The following is a 6,000-nucleotide window of genomic DNA, read 5'->3' as shown; positions in this document are numbered from 1 at the left end:
GGTGTTAGGAGGGAAATAAAATGTACTGTTTAAAAGTATGAAAGAATGAAGCACTTATTTTCTGACTGAGTAATTTATAATACTTAAGTCCATTTTCATCCTTTTGTCATGGTGAAAAACACTACATGATTGAGAACATTTTGAAAGAGAAGAAAGTTTGTGAGCTCCCTCATAAATAAATGTAAGGTAAACATTTGATTTTATTTTTATTACTTTCTAGTTATTTAATAACAAAATGTAATGCTATTATTTGGCTTAAGTCATTGATTCAGACACTCCAGGTTACAAGAGAAAGACCAAGTGAAAAACTCAGCACTGACGATACAGTCATCTGATTCTTTCCTGAAAGAAAAAGATTTGTAGAGTATCTGAGTATTCAATTTGTCATGCAAGTTCAAGGACTGTCATCTATGAGACACTGTACTTCTGAGTCTCTGTGTGCATACTGACTAGATGGTTTAAGAGTTGATACAAAACGTGTTTTAATTCTATGAACTCTGGCAGCCTGTTGAATTATTTATATGATGTCATTTACTTACTACAATCGAGTTTGACAATTCCAGATTTAGTACCACACATAAACCATCCTTCCTGATACAATATTAACACCATGGCTTTGCGACACTTCTAAGAACTCCAGATGTAATAAATATGCTTCACATTCGGATTTGCAAAGCAGAAGGAGTTGCTACAGCCCCATGGTATTCCACTTCTGGTTAGTTTACTGAAAAGCATGCACAAATTTTAAAAAGTCAACGATCTCAGTTGATAAAAGCCTGGCACTGATTGCAACGTGCACCATTTCCTGATCTTCAAGAGTATTTCTTTGTTCTGATTTTTCACACACCTGGTATTTGTGAAGCTCTGATTTGTACTGGTCTGGGTTGCAGCTGTTCAGCCACTGTATCCAGGTGATTTGGAGAAAGCTCCAGCCCTGGCCCTCCTTGGGTCAAATTAACAAGAATCACACAATCCCAGTGATTTCTTTAGTGAGGAGAATGTGATGAAACTGATATTCTTCTGACACACAGCAGGTGAGAAAGAGGCCAATGGAAGGAGTCTAGCCCTGACTTTAGACTCTGATTGCAGTCTCAAACATAGCATGCACCTGGGAAAAAGAACACTCATCAGCCATCAGATTTAATGCTCAGTCTAACATAGAATTGAAAAGAATGTGTTAACAGAATGTCAAGCTTGCTGCTGCCTCAGAAAAAAAAAAAGTTATCTGCTGCTCCTGTGCTAAAAATGGTTTCACTGTTATGGGTGAAGAAGCTCAGTATTTCCAGCACTGTTGCAGGTTTAAAAAAAACTCAGACATTCTTTGTCTAGGAGGGCTTAGCTGGTACCAGCAGAAAACCAGAACATTTGTAAATCTGGGCTCCAATTCAGACATAACAAACATAGACATACTAAATCTAAATATATTTTTAAAATGCAGTTCTGAAGTGCTCTTACTCTCATATAACAAGTAGGAATAAGGAAGGCCATTGCACCAGCCTTGGCTTTAAATACCTCTATTAAATGCAAGCACACATCATCACCATCATCATCAAATTGTCTGGGTTAGAAAGAACATCAAAGCTCATCTTGTTCCATCCCAGGGACATCTTCCACTAGCCCAGGTTGCTCCAAGCCCTGTCCATCCTGGCCCTGGACACTTCCAGGGATGGGGCAGCCACAGCTTCTCTGGGAAACCTGTGCCAGGGCCTCCCCACCCTCACAGGGGAGAATTTCTTCTCAATATCTGATCTAAAGCTACCGTCCTTCAGTTTAAAGCCATTCCCCCTTGTCCTGTCACTGCATCCCCTTGAAGTCCCTCTCCAGCTCTCTTGTAGGCACCTGCTGCCTTATCAGTTCTCTTGACTTAAAGATCAACATCATTTAAGAAACTATTTCAGAATTTCTGTATAGACAGGAACAACAACCATTAAAAATCCTGAATTAATTTTGCAGAGAGAACACATAGTTCATAAACATCTCAGCTTAAAAGCTACATCACGTGTAGACACATATGTTGGGTAATAATTAGAACCCAATTAAGCAGGGCACCAAAGGAATCTCTGTAATTTTATTTATGATATTAACTTGGGAGATTTTTTTCCCCAGCTGTGTAAGAGACATTAAGGCTATTTATCATCCTGGTAGCAATATGATAGTTTTCTACAGGGACATATGGAAATAAACTGAGCCTGTATTTTCTGGGTATGACTTTTTAAAACCAATCTATTCAGATTTGTTTTCATTTCTATCAAAATTTTTCAGTCATCAAATCCATCACTGCTTTCCTGAATGAGCTAAAAATCTAAATTCACCCAGAGTGGTAAGCACTATTTAATTCACAAGCAGCACAGGTATATAACAGTACCAAGATCCAAAAAAGAGCATAAGTACAGGAATGTTTCCCTAACCACAGTCATGGTTTTGAGTCCTGAATTTCTACTAGATTTTCTTTCTTCTTTAATTTTCTTTTTTTGAAATTAGCTCTTTCATTTGTCTTTTCTGTTCAAAACAGATAAAATTTGACATTGAGTTCTTTTGAAGACACTTTTCTGGTCTCAGGCTTAGAACACATAGCTCAGTGTATTTACTGGAGTGACACAAATAAGACTTAAAACATGCACGAAGCCTACACTTTCAAACTCAAACATTTGGAGGGATCTACAACAAAATTGTTCTAAATTCATCAAAATATTTTCTCAGCAACAGGGATTTGGCCTAAAGAACAGAAATAAATTATTCAAGTTCAATTTGGAAATGGTAACTAGAGGATAATATGCAGAAGTTTTGGTGAATTGGAAACTGGCCTTATTTATTATCACTGCTCTTAATATACATTTCAATTCCTTTTCTCTTCTTTAGCTTCTCTGTGACTATGTCAAAATCAAGAATCCATTTTTGGCAGAACATACCTTAAAAATCTTAGAATTCAATTAAAACTCTTGGAACTCAAATAAATTCAGATCTGCAGGTAACAGTGACAGGTCAATGCAGTGATACCCACATCAGCACTAGTTCTGCTGCTCAGCTGATGTGAAGAAAAGCTTTGCCCTATTTTCTAACACTACAGGGGTTGAAAGAGCAGCATTGTTTCACATTTAAGTGTGTAGCACATGACAACCAGTTCAAAGTAGTTAAGTTCACACTTCAAAAATTCCCTCACAGAGCTCTCACTACATTTCTTAAGTTATACTTACTGTTTTTCCAGTAGCATGCAGCTTAAAGAAAAATCCTTTTCAAGTCTGAAGGCTGTAGCCTTATTGCTTCATTCCTTGAGCAGATGCACCCAGATCTTACTTTCCTAGCAGTCCATATTCAGGAGAACACTGAAGTTTCTACAAGACTTAAAAGCACAGTTTTATTAAGATACATGCCATGCACATGACACTGAACAAAATAATGCTATTATGTCACATTACTTTCTATGATGATTTAATCCTTTGATGGCCATCAATTTTTATTTAATATGCCAATGGTTGCCCAGTAAACAAGTAGAATGAAGCTGAAAGATATGTCAAAGGAAAGGAAACATTATAAACAAGGAACAAACGTGGATGTGCCTTTGGGGACAGAGATCTCTGTGGTACTACTTACAGTTGGGAAGGGAGGGCTGAACTAAAGACAGAAATATAAATAAGATTGTGCTTTTCAGCATCTGCATCAGATGCCTGAGTACATAGGTCTTCAGCACAAACATTTCTAGAAGTTTAGAGTTATTTGGAATAAATAGAGAAGGCATATGAAAAGCTGATCCTTTTTTGCATCCCACAGACTTGCAAAACCCACTGCTGATTTTAGAAACTGAAGTATACACATACATTTCTTCCAAATTACTATTTTTAAGTCAAACCTTTTCAGGACACGATATAAGTCCCTGAAACTAGAGGTTTGTAATGAAAACACCATCAGGCTCTCAACTAAAGCAGTGTGATTGGTGCAGCTACAAGGAAAAAAATTTATCTACTCTGTATCTTTCTCAGAATGAAACAGCCATCTCTCAGCATATCCATGTGGAAAGGGTCGTAAAAATAAGTTCTGTGAAAAAGATTCCAAAGGGTGGAATAAAGAATAAGATAAGATGGATTCCTGTAGGAAAGATCATAGTTTTTGTAGGCAAGATCAAAGGGATGAAGGGCTTACCTCTATCTGTGCAATAGATGTATTGCTTGTGCTTCCTGCTCTTGGATCCAACAGCAGCACCACAGTGAGCAGCTTTGTTCTGCATCACCTGAGAGTGAATCAAAAGCCAAGATGCTTTGAAGGAGCTGTGGGAGTTAAAAGGTGCTGTGCAGGTTATACAAAGCAATGGCACAAGGGGCACATGAAGGGCTGGGCCCTGGCTTTCCCTGCCTGCCCTGCCAAGTGTCTCAGAGGGAAGGCTCAGAGAGGCCTCCCTGCTGTATGTTTATAGAGGTGCAGGTGGACAGGGAAGGATGAGATCCCTGCTCTGATGTGGAGGACACAGTCACATCCTTTGGCTGCTCTAATGTTCTGAAGAACAGCACAGTCCCCTCATTCCACAGGCACAGCCGTGTCTCAGACAGGCCTGCTGGTTCACTGCCACTGCTGGGGCCCAGGAGCTTCCCTCGGCAGAGTTCTCAGAGGCAAACTGGCAAACACCAAAGCTGTATTGCAAATTCTTTACTGCTTCCAACACTAACATATTAATGGTCTGCTACAGAGCCTGTGGCCCTTCCTCCAGGCTGTGGGTGAGGTAGCTTGTTTCTTTATTAAAGAAGCTGTGAGAACTGTTTGGAGATGCACACAAGGTACAGCAGGCACCCTGTCCAGTTTGTTTCCTCTCCTCTGTGCTGGTATTTATTTCAGAAGCATTGTTCAGCTCACTACCAGATTTTGCAATCTAGCCCTGAGACAGCTGAAAAGGTCAATTAGAAGAACATATCCTACAATCAAATTCTATTCCACAAAATCACTCATCACAAACAGATGAAAGAGGATAGTCATTATTATAAACTGTGCATTCAGCTAGGCTTGAGGCTGTGCCAAAAGATTTGTGTAGGAAGAGCTGCAGAGGTACCAGAAGGCAATGTGCTGCTTGGAGCACAAATTCCTTCTCACCCTTCCTGTTTGGTGGACAAGTGCTTGTTTGCCATGGCATGCAGCTCAAAAAACCCTGTTAGAGGAAATCTCTGCTCTGCTACAGTCCTGTAGCAACCACCTGTAACTGGTGAGATTATCCACATCAGCTGAGTCACTGCAATACCAGTTTGAGGACATCTGATCCTTTAGCAGTCTTGAGACAGGATGTTCTTTCAATCAGTGTAACCACCTACTTGAAGCTTCCACTTTAGACAATTTCTTTTTTAAGCATTTACTAAGGCCCAGCGTGCACAACTTTCCAAAGACTTCTGGATGGAAAACTAAAATCAAAACTGGCAATCCTTCAGACTTTTGGACCTGGTGCTTCCTGATAACTAGCCTGAGTTCATTTGTATTTGTACTCATAAAATAAAACAACATGAGGACAGAGTGTAACACAATTCAAAAAGGCCCAAAGAAAGAAGAAAAGAGTGATCAGAAAGGAATGGAAACTTCAGAGCAGTGTGAGAGGCTGCCCAAGCCAACTGTGTGGGTCAGTACACGCTGTATGAGCCCAAGACCCCTCCACCCAGGAAAGCAGCTCTTGTTAAGTCAGAGCATCAACAAGCAGAGGCAATTTTTTTTTTTCTAGACTGATCCTTAACTTCTGCCCCTCAGGAGAATAAACACATGGCACAGATGCACACCTTGAAGGGGGTGTTACTAAGCAGCCCAAGGCACACTGCTGTCATTGCTGTAGGAAAAGTGAGGGATCAGGCCTCAAGGGAAGTCCTGTCCTGTGAAGTGGCCTTTGTGAGAGTAGGTCTGACCTCTGGTAGATCCATGGGGAAAAATCTCTGGTAGATCCATACTCATGAGATAGGAGATAGAATAGATTCTCTACATTAAAAATGGTCTCAAAGTTACACTGGCATTCATTTAATTGTGGTGTGGGTGTTTGGG

At 40.0% G+C, this 6,000-nt stretch overlaps 1 long non-coding RNA gene across 1 annotated transcript in view; it reads right to left on the bottom strand.

The window, feature by feature from the left end:
* Positions 1–3,003: 3,003 nt before the first annotated feature.
* Positions 3,004–6,000, bottom strand: part of LOC135419942 (uncharacterized) — a 38,898-nt gene continuing 35,901 nt past the window's right edge. Inside the window, exons 3-4 of the long non-coding RNA XR_010433220.1 lie at positions 4,138–4,225; positions 3,004–3,332 (exon numbers count right to left, since the gene is read on the bottom strand). This is a non-coding gene — a long non-coding RNA (uncharacterized LOC135419942). The remainder of the gene's footprint in view (positions 3,333–4,137; positions 4,226–6,000) is intronic.

Source organism: Pseudopipra pipra, chromosome 10, assembly GCF_036250125.1.
Source record: "Pseudopipra pipra isolate bDixPip1 chromosome 10, bDixPip1.hap1, whole genome shotgun sequence".
In the NCBI taxonomy this organism is placed as follows: domain Eukaryota; kingdom Metazoa; phylum Chordata; class Aves; order Passeriformes; family Pipridae; genus Pseudopipra; species Pseudopipra pipra.
The sequence above is the reverse complement of the archived record's forward strand: the minus strand, read 5'-3'. Positions and strand labels throughout refer to the sequence as shown.